The sequence below is a fragment of the Hyperolius riggenbachi genome, chromosome 7 (assembly GCF_040937935.1).
Source record: "Hyperolius riggenbachi isolate aHypRig1 chromosome 7, aHypRig1.pri, whole genome shotgun sequence".
Classification (NCBI taxonomy): Eukaryota; Metazoa; Chordata; class Amphibia; order Anura; family Hyperoliidae; genus Hyperolius; species Hyperolius riggenbachi.
Window position 1 is genome coordinate 109451628 of NC_090652.1, and position 21701 is coordinate 109473328.

A 21701-nucleotide genomic window follows, 5' to 3' on the forward strand; every position below is an offset into this window, starting at 1 on the left:
ACATTACTTTGAAAATCAGTTTTCTTTCAGTTTTAACTGAGAGCAACTGATTAAGTGTAAAAGGGCCCTAAGTCAGGCTGGGTTCGGAAATCGGCAGCTCAGAGCGGTATCCCCCAGCTGTAACGTCTGATTCGTGGTAGCCGCCAGGAGGTATGTGCAGTGCCTGTGCACAGCGGACGTTTGCAACTCACCTCCCCCGGGATCCAGACGCTGGCAGCCATTTCTCTTCTCGGAGGCTCTCAATCCCTCTGGTGAGAATGCCGTCTGTCGTCATGACGACAGAAGGCGATCTCACTATAGGGGTAAAGCACCACCCAGTGAACGGAGGGAGAATTGCAGTGCTGGGACAAGAGGAGGTGGGTTGCTACAGATCTATCCAGCAGTACAATTTGTTTTCTTGCTTTTATGGTCTAAAAGCTTGTGAAAAAAATTGCACCATCTTTAGACCTTAAAATTCGGACATAATCATACCGCTATGGAGGTTAAACAATACCAGTTGCCTGGCTATCTTGCTGATCCTCTGCCTCTAATACTTTGGGCTGTAGACCCTGAACAAGCATACAGATCCGATGTTTCTGAGTGAAATCTGACTAGCCACATGGGTTATTCAGACATTCCTGATGCCTGAAAGATCATTAGGACGCATGGCAACTGGTATTCTTTAAATTTATATATGGTGGCCTCTGTATTCCTCTCACTTCAGGTGTCCTTTAAGGAAGCTATAGTTTACTTAAGAGAAAAAAACAATGAGGCCGGTTTCACACTGCAAACTGGCGGCTGCAATGCAGTGCGTCATGTCCACCGCACCGCCAGAGACAGGCCTTCACTGAACACCTGTTAATATGTGGTGTTTCCTGTCTGGCCATCAGCCAAGCAGGAAGTGACACGCTTGCAGGAAGTGACACATGCTTGCGGTCACTTCCTGCTTTGGGGTATGCAGAAGTGCACAGAATCAAAGTACGCTTCCGCACATGCTCAAACTTTGCGACGTCACTTTTTTAAAAATCCCTGCGTCAATGTGACTTCCGGGTCGCCGCTGGTCGCCGCAGTAACGTAGTTCTTCACTAGCGTTAGTTTAGGGACCTCCTTCGCAGCGTACCACAACGTGGGAATTATGAACTTCCCTATAGGGTTGCATTAGGCTGCAAGGACGCTGAGGTGAATGTATAGTGCTTTCCTGCTTCCTCTGCACACAGCAGTCGCAGGTCGCGATGCTGTGACTGCAGCCGACTGAGGAGAGGGAGCCACCCGGGGACTATGCTAGAGGAAGCGGCCACCAGCTCACAAACACAAGCTGAAGGGGGAGGCAGGCGGGTGATCAGGATCATGGGGGACAGGATGCCGCCCCTGGGCCTATGCTGCCTGACGCACTTGTGGCTTGTGGCGTCAAAGGCCACCCAGCCCTGCCCGGAGCCAGGTAATGTATAACTTGCACTGGGTACCAGGGGGGCATTTAACAATAGGGGGATAGCACTGGGGCAGTAAGACATTTTAACATTAGGGGGGACAGTGCCGGGGTTGCTGACTCGTCCCGATATTGCATGCTGTTACCGGCGCACACCTGATCGAGCAAATCAGCCCTACATCTTGCAGCGTATGGGACCGACTTATGCGATTACTGTATTATTATTTTGTCTCGAAATTGGTCGCATTGTTGGTCAGGCATGCACTTGGGGGCACAGATTTTCAATCAATTTGATTATAATAATCGAATCGGATGGTAGCTCGGCCACCAAGTCGCCTGATGTATAGCTACCTTTAGTGTGAGAATTAGGTTACAGAGAGTGATAGTAGTTATCTAACACTATCGGTAATGATGGAACAAACCGTTCGCCTGGTCCTATGATGAACTGTTTGCCAACAAACATTACTTGCAGCTACTTCCAGGTCAACGAGGTCTTTAACCTGCTGAGCGTTCTGATTCGTGCGGCCGCGGGAGAGGTTTTTTTCTCCCAATTTTTTTTTATCATGTAGCTAGCCTATTGCTAGCTACATGATTCCCTGCTCCCTCCCTCCCACCCTTCCGATCGCCGCCGGCGATCATGCCCATCAGGAAAACCCGTTCTGAACGGAATTTCCCGCCGCCATGGCGACGAATGGAGTGACGTCATCGACGTCGTGACGTCACAGGGAGTCCCGATCCACCCCATAGCGCAGCCTGGCGGTGATTGTCCAGGTTGCGCAAGGGGTCTGCGGGGGGGGGGGGCCTCTTTCGCAGCGGATCGGCGGCGAGCGGCGGCGGCGATCGAAATAAACATGCAGCTAGCAAAGTGCTAGCTGCGTGTTTGAAAAAAAATTGTGCAAATCTGCCCACCAGGGCTGGAGCGGTGCACAGCGGCGTTACTGGACGAGCTCAGCTCGTCCAGAACGCTAGGGAGGTTAAGTAATGTACAGGCGCTGGCCGATGGCGCACATCCTTGATCGTGCTGCCAGAAGTGCTCTGCGCATGTGCATGATCTACGCAGTCGTGATGTGCGCATGCACAGAGTGTTTCTGACCGTAGGTGCGTGACCAAGGACGTGCGCCGCTGGCCGGCCATCACTCACTATCGGTATTATCTTGTGCCCATTTTTCTAGGCGCCTCTATTTCATGTACGTCTTCTAATCGCTTTTCAATTATAAAATTAACCAGACAGGAAAGTAAATTACTCATTGTGATGTAGATCAAGTGCTTCTACACAGACATGGCCTGAAAGGGAGAACTGCTACAACAGAGCTACATCAAACATCTTGCTGCTGAAAGACAGACCACAGAGCTCTGTGTACAACAGAGCAAATAGTACAGATCACTACAATGTCGCCCAGGCTATTGAGCAAAGCAAACAGGATCTAAAGCCGGGTTAATTGTGCAGAGAAAAAGTGTTTTCCTTAGTGACAGCTGTGAGAAGAAGTAATGGGGGAGTTTTCAGTGACCATTAGGACTATGACACCTGGGGCAATTCCATACTAATGATACTATTATTACGGAGTCGTCGTGTGACTGTATTAGCATTAGATTAAATGGCGTTCCTAGCAATATTGCTTCCCTGCCAGCTCCAGCTTTTCATGTAACACTGAAACAACTTTGTTTTCATCGCTAGCGAGTCCACCTGCTGAAACGTTAATGCATTTAAGCAATTTCTCGTTAGAAGCTGTGTGGCTAGAAAAGGATTGCTTCCTGTTTCCAGGCTCCTATATGAGTACCACGCATTGTGGGAATTCTGTTCAAACCAATACATCTGCAGGATGCTTCCATTCCCCGCACACCGCTTTAATAGAGCTAATTAAAACAAAACCATTCAGAAATAAAATGTTATTATTAGGAAGCTGCTTTCTGACATGACTGATGGATGAAAGTGCCTGCGCCTCCATGGATGGTGAAAACGAGGAGTTAGATTCCACCAATCATGCTGCAGCCAACACCTTCTTTCTTCATCCTTCTTGTCTCCACTACAAAAATGACCAGAACGTGCGAAATCAGCCCTGAGGGCTTGTTCACACTGCAGGCGTCTTCGGGTTTTTTTTCGCCCGCCTGACCGCTGCCAATGAATGTCTAGGAGAAGGTTCATATCAGTGCGGGTCCTGCGTGGTGCTGTTAGGAAAACGGTGCGTGTTCCATTTTCTGGGCAATTCTGCCTCAATGGTAGGTATAGGAAAATCGTCGAACGCGTACAAAAACGCGCATTAGGGCGATTGCACTCACGTTAAGAATAAATACATTGTATTAATTATTTTCCGGGTCCAAGAGTTCACTTCCTGACTTGAGTCAGGGAGTGAATTACAAAACCGCTTGGAAAAAAATGCTTAGAAAACATCTAAGCACAAAAACGAAAAAAGACGCCTCAAAACCCAACGCGGATGGACACGCGAATGAAATGCAATGTGAACAAGGCCTGAGAGAGGTGCTACAGCCATCGCTCTATTTTATGTTTATGATGCCGCTTACAAATGCAGTCGTGGTTTGTAGAATTTTATTTTTTCCAGGCATTACAGACATATAAAAATAATCAATACAAATACAAGATTGTTTTCTGTAGATTTCACCATAAATAAATCAGAAAGTAACTTTTTATTTGCTGCTGGATAATAATGTCTCATCCGCACGTTTATATTTATGTATTTGCAGCTGTTTGTCTGCAGGGACATAAAAATGTATTTTTTCCTGTTTGACAAATGGGAGATGCGAGACGAACGATGAAGCAATCAATGGAAATAACAGCAAAACAGAATTAATCTAGAAGCGAAAACTTCTCCAATAATGTAAAATCATTGTTCATCTACAGTCATTTGGTGCGAGGGATGCATGAGTGAGAGCAGGTTCATTATAGAGTAAAGTTGTGTTTACAGCATACTGGCTAAACTACTGATCAGAAAAGGTACACTAACCTTACACTCCTGTGCCTTAAAAACCCACCAGCTTCATTATACAGCTGCACCAGCCAATCGTGTCACTGCTACGGAACCATAGACCCCAGTGCACAAAAAATGGTGCTGGGGTGCATCATGCGCCACCATAGGCCGTAATGGGAATTATGGCTATAACTGTGCTCAGACAGTAATTTGGGTGCCATCAAAAGACAGCATCCAAATTACTTCTTACCCCAGAGTCCATGGCAGCCTGGAGGGAAAATAGTAATTAACCCCTTCAGTCTATCTGGATGACTATAGTCATCCAGATAGACACCTACCAAGTCTGTGTGCCCTCTGTCTCTTCATCTGTCACTCATACTTGGGGTCTTTTCCATGTTGGCAATTGGGGAAGGGAACCGAGGGTTCCAAGAACCAATCGCAGTGCATGGAATGAATGGATATGACCCCATTCAGGGGTCATGTCCATTCATAATAATGTAACAAAAGTAAAGTTTAAAAAAAAAAAAAGTTAAACACTTCCTGGTAAACCAGGGTAGTGTTTCTAGCACCATCTAGTGGCAAAAAGTTAAATTACACACACCACATATTTTTAAAAATCCCTTCCAAAGCCCCCTCCCCCCCAAACCCAGTTATCAAACAATCACATAAAAAAAGAAAGAAAAAATCCATAAATAGGGACTTAGGGCTTTTTGTTAATATGTATGTCATGAGGGTGTATTACTGTTATTTTAGAACATAAAAGCTTGCAATTGACCTACACAAAAAAAACCCAAAGCAGAAAATATACACATTTACTTCCAAATATTATATCGCTGCCATACATTGTACTAGGAACGTAATTTAAATGTTGTGATAGCCGGGACCAATGGGCAAATAAAATGGGTGGGTTTTATTTATAGTAGCATTGCTTATTTTAAAACTATAGGAGATGGAGTTGGAGAAATAGTGTATTAATTTATTTTCCTTGTTTTTGTCTATGAAATACATAGAGAATAAAGTAACTACTGAAAACAAGTATCGCTCACAAAAAAGCCTAATTTGTGATGAAAAAAAATGTATAGATCATTCTCGTGTGAAAAGCAGTGATAAAGTTATGGGCTAATGAATAGGAGGAGTGCTGAAAGGTGAAAATGGCTTTTGGCTGAAGTGGTTAACGCCGCTGGGTTTTTTTGCAGGAGCAGGGTGAGCCATTTTCCAGCTTTGCCCTGCTCCCAAATTTCCTGGCACCTTAATTACATCCATGCCCAGTGCAACCTTCTCTTTCCTGCACTGTCTACTTAACAGTAGGGAGAACTGTTTTTTTTTAATGAGTGCCACCAAGAAAAGCACCTATAGTGGTGGTAACCATAGCACCAATGAAGAACTAATGCAGTAGCTCAAGGATGGTTCTAAGTTGTTCCCAGGGCTGGGCCAAGTATTAGACAGGAAGGAAGGTACCTCCAAAGCATCTCCAGATTAAGTCAGGGGTGGAAAAAGGGGGGGAAGGCATAGGCTTTCACCTGTCAGTGGTACAGACTAACCAGCAAGCTCATGGTGACCCAGAACTCATTGGAGTGTGTAAGGGACTACAATGGTCCTAAAAGCCCCCTTACTAAGATGTTAAGAAAACTTAACATCTTAGTAAGGGGTCTTTTAGGACCATTGCAGTCCCTTACACACTCCAATGAGTTCTGGGTCACCATGAGCTTGCTGGTTAGTCTGTACCTCTCGGTGTTTCAAGCCCTACTGCATAGAGCCAAATTAATCTATGCCATGCACTGATGAGGATCAAACAATCCAAAACAGTCTATGCATGTTGGATTATTATGGCTCTGTACAAGTTAACAAGCTGACACATCATTGCATTCCAGCGGTTCTGGAGGTGTGTTTAGCTGCTAATGGTAAAATGGTTAATTTGCATATATTCAGCAGTGATGCACTGGGAGACATCTCAGGCTCACTCCAACCTGAATTATCGAAAAATTATTTTTGTTTTAAGAAACCAAACTTTTGTTTTACCTGTCAGTGGGACTGCCTGGTCCAGGAACATCACATGAAGCAAGGAGGGTCCTGTGTGGGACTAGCTCTTTCTTTGTATATAATTATATATAATATCTTCCAGTCTATCAGGTCCCTTGCTGTGCACCTGGTCTGCACCGTATTGCCCCCAACTAAAGTCCGTGACTGGCCACTGCACATGCATGGCTCCAGGTGTGCGCACCTTCAAGATCGTGCTCCTGAGGCCAGAAGCGTTGTGCCCAGTTGCAAGTTTTAGGAACTGTGCATGTGCAGAATGCTGATAGCCATTGCAGTGCAATCGAGGAGATGCGCAGCCGGGACAGCACTTCTGGTGACAGTGGCACAACGCAGCGTACCAGGAGGACATCGAGGGAACTGAAGGACTACCTGGGGCTGGAAGTAGCCCCAGGTAAGTACATATCAACTTTTTTCTGCACCTAACATTTCCTTTAAGGAGAGAATCTGATTCTGTTGAATAGGCTAAGTACATATAGTTCCTGTGCACGTGGGCCTGGAGGACGCAAGTAAGCTAAAAAGCAAGTATGTTTTTTTGTTTTGTTTTTTAATTAAAACTGTTACTGAGCACCACCAGTGCCTTACTACTTTATGTGGGGACACACTCTGCCAGTGGCGTATATCTTGAAATTATAGGGCCCCAAAGATACATTTTCATGGGGCCCTCAGAACTTGGTACTCTTGAGCAATGCCACCTGCCCCAAACCTATGGATATGAGTTGATTGGCCAGTTTACATTCCCATGCAATGCACTGTACATTGAGCAGGGGCGCTGCTAGACTCCTAAGAGATCCGGGGCACTTTCAGGCACTCCAGACTGAAAATAGGTGTGGCCAGGCACCATGTGGGTGTGGCCATGGGTGGAGCCAAATTTACATGAACTTAACAGCGGTCTAAGTAGGCCTGCTCAGCAAAATGTTGGCTAAAGCCCCCTCTCCATTAATACAAAAAAATAAATCTATAAATGCAGCATATTACATAAATAGACAGTGCAACTTCAACATAACTAGGCAGTTACCTGGCTTCTGTACTGGCTGGTCTGGCTTTCTGCTGGGTGGGCTGACCTGCCACCAGGTTATCTAGCAGTGCCCCCACAGCATTCCTTGACCTTCTAGTGGACCCCCTCCTCCCATGGGCCTCCCAGTGAGGCACCACAAATTTCAGCATGCCCCCATAGAAGAACCACAGCTTCCTGCAGGCACCCATAAAGGCATCACATCACTCAGCATGGAACCACAGTACCCAGTATGCCCACATAGAGGCACCCAGCATATCCCCGATTGATGCACCACAGCTCCCAGCATGCCCACAATTAGAGTGACCAGATTTTTCTGAGTTTAACCTGGGGGGGGGGGGGGGGGTGCTGTGCCCAAAAAAGGCTGGGGGGCGCGCCGAAAATTGGAGTATGCACGCCGCACCAAAAAATGGACGTGGCTATGACATTGTGTGGGCGGAGCTAACGTAATGGTGTAACAGCGAGGCATAAGAATGTAGTGTTTCCGCCATGATGTGGTGACACGAGGATTCGCATCATGGGTGTGCAGAAACTGTGTGATGCTATTTATTAGTATACCATAACCCCAAATGTGGGCAACATTTCACCAGAAAATAAAACGCAATGTGGGCAACATTTCACCAGAAAAGAAAACCCAATGTGTGCAACATTTCACAAGAAAATAAAACGCAGTGTGGGCAACATTTCACCAGAAAATAAACGCAATGTGTGCAACATTTTAGCAGTAAATAAACGCAATGTGGGCAACAATTTAGCAGTAAATAAACGCAATGTGGGCAACATTTTAGCAGTAAATAAACGCAATGTGGGCAACATTTTAGCAGTAAATAAACGCAATGTGGGCAAAATTTTAGCAGTAAATAAACGCAATGTGGGCAACATTTTAGCAGTACATAAACGCAATGTGGGCAGCATTTTAGCTGTAAGTAAATGCAATGTGGGCAACATTTTTGCAGTAAATAAACGCAATGTGGGCAACATTTTAGCAGTAAATAAATGCAACGTGGGCAACATAACACCTGCAAAAAGAAAAAAGAATTTACTCACCTGACAGAAGTCCCCTCACGCCGCCAGCCTCTGGCGCGCAGCTCCTCCTAGATCTTCCTCCTGCAGTCTCCCACGCTGATGGAATAGCAGGGCTATGGGAAGATGGCGCCCAAGCCCTGTACTGGAGACACAAATAGTCTCCAGTACAGGGCTTCGGACGCCATCTTCCCATAGCCCTGCTCGCCTGCCGAACACTATGCAGGCTGGAGTGGGGCTGCGAACTGGCGCGGCGTCTAATAGAAGCCGCTGCCAGTTGCAATTACGGTGGCCAGAGTCCCGAGGCCGGGACGTCCCACTGCTGAAAGCGGGACGTTTCCCGGGAAGCAAGGCATCCTGGGACAGCGGACCCCTAAGGCGGGACGTGTCCCGGCTAAAGCAGGACGTCTGGTCACCGCACCACTATTATGGCATCACAGCTGACTCTGCCTAGGGGACATATGGGGCACTCCAGCATAGATCATCCGGGGCACATGCCACTGAGCACCAACAACAGAAATAATGCTTAGTAGACCTTTAATTCATCCCCATACCAATTGACATACAAGTGTAAATGCCTAACGTTTCACAGGATAAACCTGCTTCCTCAGAGGCAACCAGTACTGTGTTACTGGTTGCCTCTGAGGAAGCAGGTTTATCCTGTGAAACGACGTTAGGCATTTACACTTGTTTGTCAATTGGTATGGGGATGAATTAAAGGTCTACTAAGCATTATTGCTGTTGTTGGTGCCCGGATGCTTTTGGTTCTACTATATGGATTACAGTTCAGTTCACCTGTCTGGAGGTACAACTAGAGTGACCTGCTAGCCCCTACCTGTCTGCAGTCTGCAAGCATCTTGTGCCAATCAACTTCTCTCTCTTGATTGCACATGCCACTGATCTTTGGGGCTAGCAACGCCCCTGACATTGAGTATAGTCATTGGGCTAGGAGACAAAATCAGTGGGTGGAGAAACAAAGGAAAGTTAATAACCCCATAGGGGTTGCTATGGCTGCAATGGCTATTGCTACGCCCCTGCACGCTGCCTTGTTTTAGGGGGACATAACCTTTGTGATTTGGGAGTACATGCTGTACATATTTGTGGGGGCACTCTGCCTAAATATGTTATATGGAAGGGGGTATGTTTATGGGACACATGCTAAAATAAATTATTTGGGGGGGAATGTAGGATATAGTGCCTAATTATAATATTTAATTAGGCAGCACTCTGCTTAATTATGCTGTTTGGGATCACTATACATTCAGACCGAAAAGAGTTATAGGAAAGAAGGAAATGGTGTTGCTTCCAAAAGACAGTTTTGAGCTGTGCAAAGTCAGATCAGTTATTATTTATTTTTAGTAGTGAACTTCTGCACGGCACATATTTATAGAAAAGTACAACAGGTTATAATTTTCTTTAATTGGGCAGCCAAGCACAGGCGTGAGAGTGCTGATGTATGCCGTGATTGCACAGGAGGAGAGGTAACCCTGTGCAAATACTTGGCAGGACTCCTGCAGTCCCGTGTTTATATTGGGAGGCGACACTCTGCTGTGTCCAGTGGTAGAACCGGTGCAGGGCGTGGCTTCTGGGGCAGCGGGCGTGGCTTCCCCGGCAGGTAGCTCGTGGCTGGGCTGGGAAAGCGCTGCAGAAAAGGCAAGGTATTATATAGGAGGGCAGTGCGGGCGGTGCATGCATGACACGCAGGAAGAGCCCTGGGGGAGGTCTGCCATATCGACACCTTTCATGTCCCGACCACTCTGGAACTATCATTGCTCAGTGTGCTCTGTGCTGCAGCCAGCTAGAGGATCTGTGCCAATGCCAGGGAGATCTGTGCCAGCCTAGCTCCCGGATCCTGATAGTATCTCTCGCTGTCCAGGTACTGTAACAAGTCTGCAATCCTCTTACCTGCTCTGCTGCTCTGTTATCCACTCACAACTGCTGTGCTGCTCTTCCTGGTTGACAGCACAATACATTGCCTGAGAAGGGCTTGTTCATGATTTTTACAGAAGTTTTGTCATGATTGTTGCAAATTACTTATTTCCAGTAATGTAACAGGTGCCATTTAACCCTAAGATAATGTACTGCTGGGTAGTTATGCTCTGGTTATAGAAAACTTAGCAAGGCCAGTAGGTTACTGTACACTTCTGATTTCAGATGATGGGCCTGATTCACTTCTAAGCTGTTTGCAAACCTGGTATGAGATTATTAAACTCTGTTTATTAGACTGTGTATGTATTTGTGATATTGAAACACAGCTGGGGTTGGTTCACGGGGCATAAAAAAGGGTCTGTTTAATGGACCGGGCCAGATCCTAACGGATGCAAATGTATCCTATCTTAAAGGGAAAGTCCAAGCAAAATAAAAAAAAATGAGTTTCACTTACCTGGGGCTTCTACCAGCTCCATGCAGCCATCCTGTGCCCTCGTAGTCACTCACTGCTGCTTCAGTCCCCCGCTGGCAGCTTGCCGACCTCGGAGGTCTGCGGGCCGCATTGCGTACGTTTTTACGCATTCCCGCTAATGCAGGAACATTAACACATACATTTTTACGCATTAGTGGTGCAACGCGTAAAAATTTACACATTGAACCAGTAACGCATAAACATGTATGCATTAGTGGTGCAACGCGTAGAAATTTACGCATTGAACCAGTAACGCATAAACATGTATGTGTTAATGATTAACACATACATGTTTATGCGTTACTGGTTCAATACGTAAATTTTTACGCGTTGCACCACTAATGCGTAAAAATGTATGTGTTAATGTTCCTGCACTAGCGGGAATGCGTAAAAACGTACGCAATGCGGCCCGCTGACCTCCGAGGTCGGCTAGCTGCAGGCGGAGGACTGGAGCAGCAGTGAGTGACTACGAGGGCACAGGATGGCTGCATAGGGCTGGTAGAAGCCCCAGGTAAGTGAAACTCATTTTTTTTATTTTGCTTGGACCTTCCCTTTAAAGAAAGTCTGTATGATAAAAAAAAAAAAACCTAGGGGTATATTTACCTCAGTAGGGGGAAGCCTCTAATTCCTAATGAGACTTCCCCTGTCCTCCTTAGCCTCGGTGATCCAGCGCTGGCAACCCCTGAACATCGCTAAGGTAAATATTTACCTAATGCGTACCAGCGCAGATGTAGTAGCGGCTTTCCAATCGAGCTCAGGCAAATAGCTAAGCCCAATATCGTCTGCTCTACTGTGCAGGCGACTTGAGCCTGCGCAGTAGAGTGGACCTGATCGGGCTCGGCAATCCCTGAGCTCGATCAAGAAAGCGGTTACTGCACCTACGCAGAAGCTGGGGAAGGTAAATATTGAGTCGGTTGTGGTTTCAGGGGAGCCAACACTGGATCGTTGAGGCTTAGGAGGACGGGGGAAGCCTCGTTGGGATCCAGAGGCTTCCCTCTCCCGAGGTAAGTATCCCTCAGAGGGTTTTTTTTTCTTACAGATTCTCTTTAACCAATGAGATTTTTTCACATGACTCCACTCAATAGGGTCTGTTTATCCACCCAAGGGAGCGCACGTTTGGGGAGGTTGCCTTTTTTTCCTGGATCAACTGTGTCGCATTTACCGATTGCTTACGGAACAGAGGGTCACGGGTGAAAAACTGATGCAATATAAAAAGTGATCTTTGTCTAATAGATGGCGCGGCGCTAGGTGTTCCAGCATTGATAAGGCATATGTTGCAAATATTCCACCCCCAGAGATCCCTCCCTCTTGTCAGTTCCAACCTGTATGTGCCAACTCCGTGCACAAGAGAGAAAGAGGGATACTCTCAGTGGATGTGATAAAAAAAAATCCTTTTTATTCCTTATACAAACTTCACAATTACAGCAAGATCTACTCACATTCCGAGGGTTCTATAATAATTAGGACCCCCTCCGGCAAACAGACTTCCCACTTCAGTGGTACTCCGTAGGATACTTGCGTGGTTACAGCTTTGCCCATTCTCGTCCCGACTAGCTTCGGCATCAGGGGATTTTGCTGCCCGGGGAGGCAGAGCTTTGAGCTTTAGCTCTGCCTCTATTTGCATCAATCAGCGCTAATCGCCGCCTCTCCCTCGCCCCTCTCAATGAAAGAAGACTGAGAGGGGCGGGGAGAGGCGGTGATCAGCGCCGAGTGACGGAAGTAGAGGCAGAGCTACAGCCCAAAGCTCTGCCTCTACTAGGAAGCGCTCCCCCAACATTGCCCCGGGGATTTGGGGGGTTTAACACAGTGTTCTGCCGCGGGATAGCAGCGTTTTAGATGGGGTGATAGTGTAGAAGGGGATTGTTAAATAAAAAGAGGAATTTTAAGAGGCTTCAGACTCTCTTTAAGGATCAGTTTTTTTTACATGGATTACTTTTTGATCTGTGCCGTGTGAACCGGCCCTTAAAGGAGCTGAAAGGGTAGTAAAATAGTATTTGTGCTATTGCAGTAACTGTGTGCACACACCCACCACAAGGCCTGGATTCATTTGCAGCAATTTTCAATTGTGATTCCCATTTCAATAGAATTTATGCGAATCAATCGCAAACTGGTGCAGTGGGAATGATCCCATAGGGATACTTATGCACTATGCTTTTGCTGATTGCCGGCGATCACCAAAACTCTGAAAAGCGCCCCAGTGTGAACCAGCCCTGGCTGCTATTGTAGCCTGTCAGCAACCCTCACTGTTAGAGTAGGTCAATAAACTGCGCACTTTTCGAGCAGTTCAGCGTCCCGTCTGTCGCCCACTACCGCCATTTAAATGCAGCCACATGTGTCAGCACTTGACATGGGGTGGTGGTACTCCGCGGCAGAAAACCTCAATATGTTGGTCTGAGCGCACCCGTGCTCAGATGTCACTATGGGGGGTGGTCTCTCGATAACCAGGACCAATCCCTAACAAGCACCTGAAAGCAGACAGATTGTGAAATCGTGCTTTTAGCTGAAAGAAGCCTCAGATGATGATGATGATGATGATGATGATTTTGGCTTCTGTGTACATTTAATGCAACCTGTATACAGTCTGGAATTGGGTCAGGAGCTAGTATGATTTAGGTGACCCAGCTGGGAACAGTTCTCCAATCACAGCACCCTCTACAGCACAAATCGTTGTGATTGACTGAATAGTGTGGGCGTAGTTTACTACAATCTATCTGAAACCTAAACAATGCACAACATACAATGCATCGTTTTGTTTCCAATCATTTGTATATTAGATCGGAAAAGATTGTTTAGGACCATTAACGGAAGAAAATCTCCTAACCAAACCGATCATATTGACGGGATTGATTTGAAAATCGGATTGATTTCTTTAATCTGATCGGATTGGTTAGGAGATTTTTGTCCGTTAGTGGGCCTGGACGATTGTTTCCAATCGATCATACCAATGATCAGAAACGAATGATCGTTCGGCAAATTGTATAGTTAGTGGACACCTTTTGAAAGTTCGATAGGGTGCAGTCCACCCAACCATGTTAGTGGAATTTCCCTGTGAGGTTTCCTTCTGGTTCCTTTAACCTCTCTGGCGGTACGCAGTTTTAGAGGCTGCGTCCGCTCGGGCTAGCTGTCGGAGAGGATCACATGGCCCCCAGAGGATTTATTTAAATAAAATTTGATTTAAATGCTTAAGCTAGCACTTTGCTAGCTAAATATGCCCCCCAAGTCCCCTGGCACCGCTCTGATTCCCCCTGATCGCCGATGGCAATATATACCCGTCTGCGATCCCGCGAGAGGCACAGCTTCACTATTCAGCTTCAGTCGTCGCTATGGCGACGATCGAACATGACGTCATGACACCATGCGCAGTCCCGATCCTCTCCATAGCGAAGCCTGGAGCTAATTGGGAGGCTGCGGCATCGCAGGATCCCTTGGGGTACGTATAACGGCGGCGATCGGGGGAGAATGGAGGGACTTGGGGGGCATATTTAGCTAGCGAAGTGCTAGCTGAAGCATTTAGATTAAATTTTATTTTTAAAAAATCCTCCGGGGGCCATGTGATCCTCTCCGGCAGCTAGCCCGTGCGTAGGTCGGGCTTACCGCCAGGGAGGTTAAACTAGACTAGCACGGTATGGTTTAGGTGACTGGTGACCAAGCAGAAAACCTAATTGGGAACATTACTCCAATCACAACGCTCTCTCAACCTGAAGCATTGTAATTGGCTGAAAAGTGTTGGCATAGTTTATTACTAAGTATCCGACACCTTAAAGTTGTAGAGGGAGCTGTGATTGGAGAACTGTTTAAACAGCAACCAATCACGTTAGCCGAATTTCCCTATGAGGTTTCCCGCTGGGTTTGTTGTATAGTGGTATGTAGTCTTGCCCTTCCAGTGATGTCACAGCCTAGGCTGTTTAGTTATGCCTATTTCTCCTCCCAGCGCATTTTGGGAGACCAGGTATATTTTGTACTGGTTTTGGAACACTTGAGTATACTAATATTCCACAGAGCTGTATCTGACAGTACTAAAGATGTCGCCACCTGTGTTTCAGAACACCAACCTACCTCCCTGCTGCCTCATTACCTAATATTTTCACTTGGCACTCAGCTATATTTTAGCAGAACCCCGTTCCTATCCCCTCACACTAAACTTCCTGGCCTGCCCTGTCCTACAGCAATTAGTTTATCTACAGTATAGCTGAACATTTAACCATTCCATGTGTTTGCATAGCTGTGTGCCCTTGTCCAAGCAAAGCATCCAGTGCTCAATAGCCACAAATTTGCATTGCTAGTCTTGTCAGATCTGACTTTAAAGTCTGAAACACCTGATCTGCTGCATGCTTGTTTAGGGGCTATGGCTAATAGTATTAGAGGCAGAGGATCACCAGGGCTGCCAGGCAACTGGTATTGATTAAAAGGAGATAAATATGACAGTCTCCGTATACCTCTTACTTCAGTTCCCCTTTAAAGAGACTCAGAGATGAGTCTTCCTGCCTTTTTTTTTTACTTACCCGGGGCTTCCTCCAGCCCCATAAGCATGGCTGTGTCCCTTGCCGTCCTCCTATGATGTGTCGTTCAGTGGCGGTGAGCCCCGGTAAGCGGCTCAGTGACGTCAGCGGCTGACCTTCTGCGCAAGTGCAGAAGGCAGGCAGCTGACATCATTCAGTCAGACTGAGTCATGTACCGGGAGTTGATGGCGGCTGAACGGGTGATCGCAGGAGGACGGCAAGGGACACAGCCATGCTTATGGGGCTGGAGGAAGCCCCGGGTAAGTGTGTGTGTGTGGGGGGGGGGGGACAGGAAGACTCATCTCTGAGACTCTTTAAAGCAGACTTGAACTCAGAACTTTCTTTCTGCTCTAAAAGATAAGCAACAGCATAATAACCTTTAAAGTAAAAACATTTCTTTGTTACAGTTGATACAAATCCTGCAATAAATCTGCAGTATCTACTTCCAGCTTCCATGGAAGCAGACATAGGGTTAAAACGAACCCGAGGTAAGAGGTATATGGAGGCTGCCATATTGATTTCCTTTTTAAAGGACAACCGAGGTGACATGTGACATGATGAGATAGACATGTGTATGTACAGTGCCAAGCACACTAATAACTATGCTGTGTTCCTTTTTTTCTTTCTCTGCCTGAGAGTTAAAAATCAGGTATGCAAGTGACAGTTTCTATCCAGGTAGGGACCGGGTCGGAATGGGTCTGACTATAACATAGCCCTCGCTGATAAGTAATTACAGCCATAAAACACTTTCCTGTCAGTAAATGGCTTCTGAGAGCAGGAAAGAGATAAAAGGGGTCAATAATTCATAGATTTGAGCTCTGTCATACTTTAATGAAGGTGTCATTGAGCAGAGACAATGAAACAGTAAAAACTTAGAAACTAGATTTAAATATAAAATAAAATTGTGGGATATATAAAAAAGTCATTTTTAGGAGGACGACAGATGCATTTGTCTCTCATCAGTATATGTCCTTTAAAGGGAAGGTTCAAGCAAAAAAAAAAAAATGAGTTTTACTTACCTGGGGCTTCTACCAGCCTCATGTAGCCATCCTGTGCCCTTGTAGTCACTCACTGCTGCTCCAGTCCCCCGCTGGCAGCTTTCTGACCTCGGAGGTCAGGGACACATTGCATACATTTTTACGCATTCCAGCTAGTGCAGGAACAAAAATTTACGCGTTGCACCACTAACACGTAAAAATGTATGCGTTAATGTTCCTGCACTAGCGGGAATGTGTAAAAATGTACGCAATTCGGCCCTGACCTCCGAGGTCAGAAAGCTCCCAGCGGGGGACTGGAACAGCAGTGAGTGACTACGAGGGCACAGGATGGCTGCATGGGGCTGGTAGAAGCCCCAGGTAAGTGAAACTCATTTTTTATTTTTTTTTGCTTGGACCTTCCCTTTAAGCAATACCAGTGGCCTGGTTGTCCTGCAGATCCTCTGCCCCTAATAATTTCAGGCATAGCCCCTGAACAAGCATTGCAGCAGATCAGGTATTGTCAGAACTGACTGGATTAGCTGCATGTTTGCTTCAGTTGTGTAATTCAGACACTACCACAGCCAAAGAGATCAGCAGAACTGCCAGGCAACTGGTATTGTTTAAAAGGAAATAAATAGGGCAGCCTCTAAATACATACAGATTGCACTTCTCTGTTTTCCCTCTGTCCTGTGCAAGAGTTTAGGTCCACTTTAAAGCAGAACTAAACTCAGAACTTCCTTTCTGCTCTAAAAGATAAACAGCTTAACCTTTAAAGAAAAAACAGCTGATCCAAACCCTGCACTAAATCTGTAGTGTCTACTTTCTGCTTTCATGGAAGCAGATATATTGTTAACATCCTGTGTTTACCAGTTAGCTTCTCTGCCAAGGAAACCAACTGACACCAACTGAGAGATCAAATTGCAACTTGTGATAGGCACAGATGAGAGGGAATTAGGCTAGACTCTCTAAATACATACAGGGTGCATTTCTGTCTCCTGTCCTTCAGTCCTGTGCAAAAGTTCAGGTCTACTTTTATGGTTAACTGTGCATGGTACGGTTCTGATCCAGTTTGCCTGAAGGAGAAACTTAACGTTTGGTAAGCTTGCAATGAGCCATGTACAGTTAGTCACTAAAGGTATGACCTGCATCACCGTTTGTTGGTTTGATGCCTGCATTTCAGATAGCACTCTTGCCTCCCGTGTTCAGCAGATGAATGGTTTAGCAGCCTGTCAGTATTTCTACATGTTAATCCCAGGGATGCCAGGAAGCTGCCTGTAATGTAAGACGCAGGGAGAGGTTTTCATGATTGATGTTAAATCTCATGCTGTTAAGTTGTGCATTATTGTGGCACGTTGCCTTTGAAGTGTGCTTGTGTTTTGTGTCTGGGGAGATATGGGTGGACACAAGCTTGTATTACTGGATCAGGCTTTGGTGGGTGTGGCCTTCTCATCCTCTCTCTATTGAATGGTTTCTTTTTCTTTCCTTTTCTTATATAAACTTTACACTGTACCGTGGTTTGGCCGGTGGCCAGTCATATACACTCTTGTCTGTGGAGAAAATAAAGCTGTCACCTAGCAAGTGTGCCTTTGTCTATTGGCTTGTTGAACAGAGGAAAAGAATGCAGCAAATCTTGGAAAGTGAACAGGCTGTTTCACTGGAATATGAAACGTGGAAGCTGCCATTGTTGACCTCCTCCTTTTCCTGGCCTGTAATTGTAACATTTAGCTTTCTGTAGGAAAAGACAAGACAAATAACATTTGTATTGCGCTTTTTTTGTGGCGGACTCAAAGCATTTGTGCAGCAGCCACAGGGGGCTCTCAGTAAGCAGTAGCAGTGTTAGGGAGCCTAGCCTAAGGACTCCATACTGAATACGTGCTGCCTTACTGAACAGGAACAGCTGAGGCTGGAACCCAGGTCTGTGTCAGAGGTGGAGCTCTTTGAGGGAACCTGAGATGAGGCTACAGCAATAAAATATACATACCTGGGACTTCCTCTGACCTCATCGCTCCTACGCTGTCCTCTTCTTACTCCCCATTCCCCTGCCATTGGCCCACAGAAAGTCCTCCAGTCCGGGGCCACGTGCGCACTCCTGTCGTGTTCAGGTTGCCAGGAGAGGGGAGCGTGCCTGGCCGCACTGCACCTGCGCCGACTGGCCACAAGGCCAGTTGCAGGCAAACTGGGAATCAGAAGAGGAGGGCGTGGGTGCGATCTGGCCGGAGGGGGCAGGGCAGAAGGAAGCCCAAGGTATGTATATTTTATTATTGTGGCCCCATCTCCGGTACACTCTAACCATTACACTATCCATCCATAAGGTTAGGTGTCAGGAAGGAGGGCTTTAGAAAAACCAACTACACATAAGTATACATATTCATGTGTGCAATACAGGTGGGTACACGCACTGGTCAAAAGAACATACAAACCAAACCAAAGCAACTACCAGTATATGCTGTTCAACCACCTGATGTTTATTACAAAATGTTGATCAATTCACATAGGTCGATCAAAAATAAAAATAGGACCTGTTCATGCTTATACATATTGCACACACTTATATTGCACTATAATCATTATAAAGGGACTTCCCCCAAAATGTCTCCTCAGGAGGTTCGAGATGACTGTGCCCCGAACAGAACACCAATGTTGCAAAATTAACCATGTCAAATCCACACATGGGAAGAGGCAAACCCGGACACTTACAATGCCAAGAGATTGAGCATCTAATATGCCAATTGCTTGTCCGATTGTCTGCGTCGACCCATGTGCCGACAATAATGGTGGTCAACAGACATTTTGGGGGAAGTCCCTTTATAATGATTATAGTGCAATATAAGTGTGTGCAATATGTATAAGCATGAACAGGTCCTATTTTTATTTTTGATCGACCTATGTGAATTGATCAACATTTTGTAATAAACATCAGGTGGTTGAACAGCATATTCTGGTAGTTGCTTTGGTTTGTTTTGTAGGAGGGCTTTAGAGTTGGGTGTCAGGAAGGGGGGGCTTTAGAGTTGGGTGTCAGAAAGGGGGGGCTTTAGAGTTGGGTGTCAGGAAGGGGGGGCTTTAGAGTTGGGCGTCAGGAAGGGGGGCTTTAGAATTAGGCATCAGGAAGGTGTGTTTTAGGGTTAAGCATCAAAGGGGTGCACGTTCTGTGTGAGAGTAGAGTCAGGTTTAGGGCTCTTTTCCACTATGAAATGATATTGCGATCGCGATTCCAATCGCGTTTCAATTTCCACCATGCAATTGCGATTGCGATTGAGCTACTATACTCATTATAGTTCAGCTCAATCGCATACAAAACGCGGCAGGACGACTATTGCGCTTTGACCAAAGTCGCATCGCAATCGGATCGCACTAATGGAAATTGCTGCTGCAGTTTCCATTAGTTTAATGTTCCTTGCGATTTGCGATCAGAAGCAAATCGCAAATCTCAGGCTAGTGGAAAAAGGCCCTTAGCTTTCAATATCGGTAACATTTACCATTGTTGTACTATCATTAATACCACTGTAAATATTTTTTGGTTTTCAGTTGGCTCCCAATTCTCAAGGGTATTGTTTAGACTTCACACCACACCCATTTTTTCTCGCCCCTCTATTTCATGCAAGCTTTTGTAGTTCCTGTGTCACTGACCTAGAACAAGCAAATCAGCCATTAGAGTGGAGTCTGCATACCTGTTCTGAGTCAGTGATCCTAGTGGTTCTGGTTGGTGCACCCAGTGGGTGATGGGTGGATGTACAGTGGGATGCGAAAGTTTGGGAAACCTTGTTAATCGTCATGATTTTCCTGTATAAATCATTGGTTGTTAGAATAAAAAAGTCAGTTAAACATATCATATAGGAGACACACATAGTGATATTTGAGACGTGAAATTAAAATTATTGGATTTATAGAAAGTGTGCAATAATTGTTTAAACAAAATTAGTCAGGTGCATAAATTTGGGCACCACGAAAAAGAAATGAAATCAATATTTAGTAGATATTCCTTTTGCAGAAATTACAGCCTCTAAACGCTTCCTGTAGGTTCCAATGAGTCTGGATTCTGGTTGAAGGTATTTTGGACTATTCCTCTTTACAAAACCTCTCTAGTTCATACAGGTTTGATGGCTTCTGAGCATGGACAGCTCTTTTTAACTCGCATCACAGATTTTCAATTATATTCCGGTCTGGGGATTGAGATGGAAATTCCAGAACGTTGTACTTGTTCCTCTGCATGAATGCCTTAGTGGATTTTGAGCAGTGTTTAGGGTTGTTGTCTTGTTGATAGATCTAGCCCTGGTGCAGCTTCAGCTTCAGCTTTGTCACCGATTCCTGGACATTGGATGCTAGAATCTGCTGATACTGAGTGGAATCCATGTGTCCCTCAACTTTGGCAATATTCCCAATCCCTGCATTGGCCACACAGTCCCACAGTATGATAGAACCACCACCATATTTTACTGTAGGCAGCAGGTGTTTTTCTTGGAATGCTGAGTTTTTCTTCCATGCATAACGCCCCTTGTTATGCCATATAACTCAATTTTAGTTCCATCAGTCCACAGCACCTTATTCCAAACTGAAGCTGGCTTGTCCAAGTGTGCTTTAGCATACCTCAAGCGGCTATTTTTCGGCTGTGGGCGGAGAAAAAGGCTTCCTCTGCATCACTTTCGCATACAGCATCTCCTTGTGTAAAGTGCACCGAATGGTTGAATGATGCACTGTGACTCCATCTGCAGCAAGATGATGTTGTAGGTCTTTGGTGCTGGTCTGTGGATTGACTCTGACTGCTCTCACCATTCGTCGCTTCTGTTTATCCAAGATTTTTCTTGGTCTGCCACTTCGAGCTTTAACTTGAACTGAGCCTGTGGTCTTCCATTTCCTCAATATGTTGCTGACTGTGGAAACAGACAGCTGAAATCTCAGACAGCTTTTCTGTATCCTTCCCCCTAAACCATGATGGTGAACAATCTTTGTCAAGTCATTTGAGACACCTATGTTGCTACTCTTTAGAGAAAATTAAGAGGAAGGAAACTTACAATTGACCCCCTTAAATACTCTGTCATACTGGATTCACCTGTGTATGTAGGTCAGGGGTTACTGAGCTTACCAAGCCAATTCAAGTACTAATAATTAGTTCTAAAGGTTTTGGAATCAATAAAATGACAACAGTGCCCAAATTTATGCACTAAATAATTATTGCGCACTTTCTGTAAATCCAATAAACGTAATTTCAATTCTCAAATATCACTGTATGTGCCTCCTATAGGACTTATTTAATTGCCTTTATCATAACAACCAACGATTTATACAGGAAAGTCATGACGATTAACAAGGTTGCACAAACTTTTGCATCCCACTGTACCCATTGCTGATTATTCACCCCCACCCCCCAACAACCACTTTTTTGATTGGAGGGTTGGTGGGTTGGAGTGCCGAGCTCGTTGCTGCGA

The 21701-nt window shown here is 45.6% G+C and overlaps 1 protein-coding gene across 1 annotated transcript in view; it reads left to right on the forward strand.

Annotated features, from left to right (window-relative positions):
• Positions 1-10042: 10042 nt before the first annotated feature.
• The window catches only part of TMEM184A (transmembrane protein 184A), an 89922-nt gene continuing 78263 nt past the window's right edge, over positions 10043-21701 (forward strand). The window contains exon 1 of the mRNA XM_068246766.1: positions 10043-10277. The gene's annotated coding sequence lies outside the window, so the exon portion shown is untranslated. The remainder of the gene's footprint in view (positions 10278-21701) is intronic.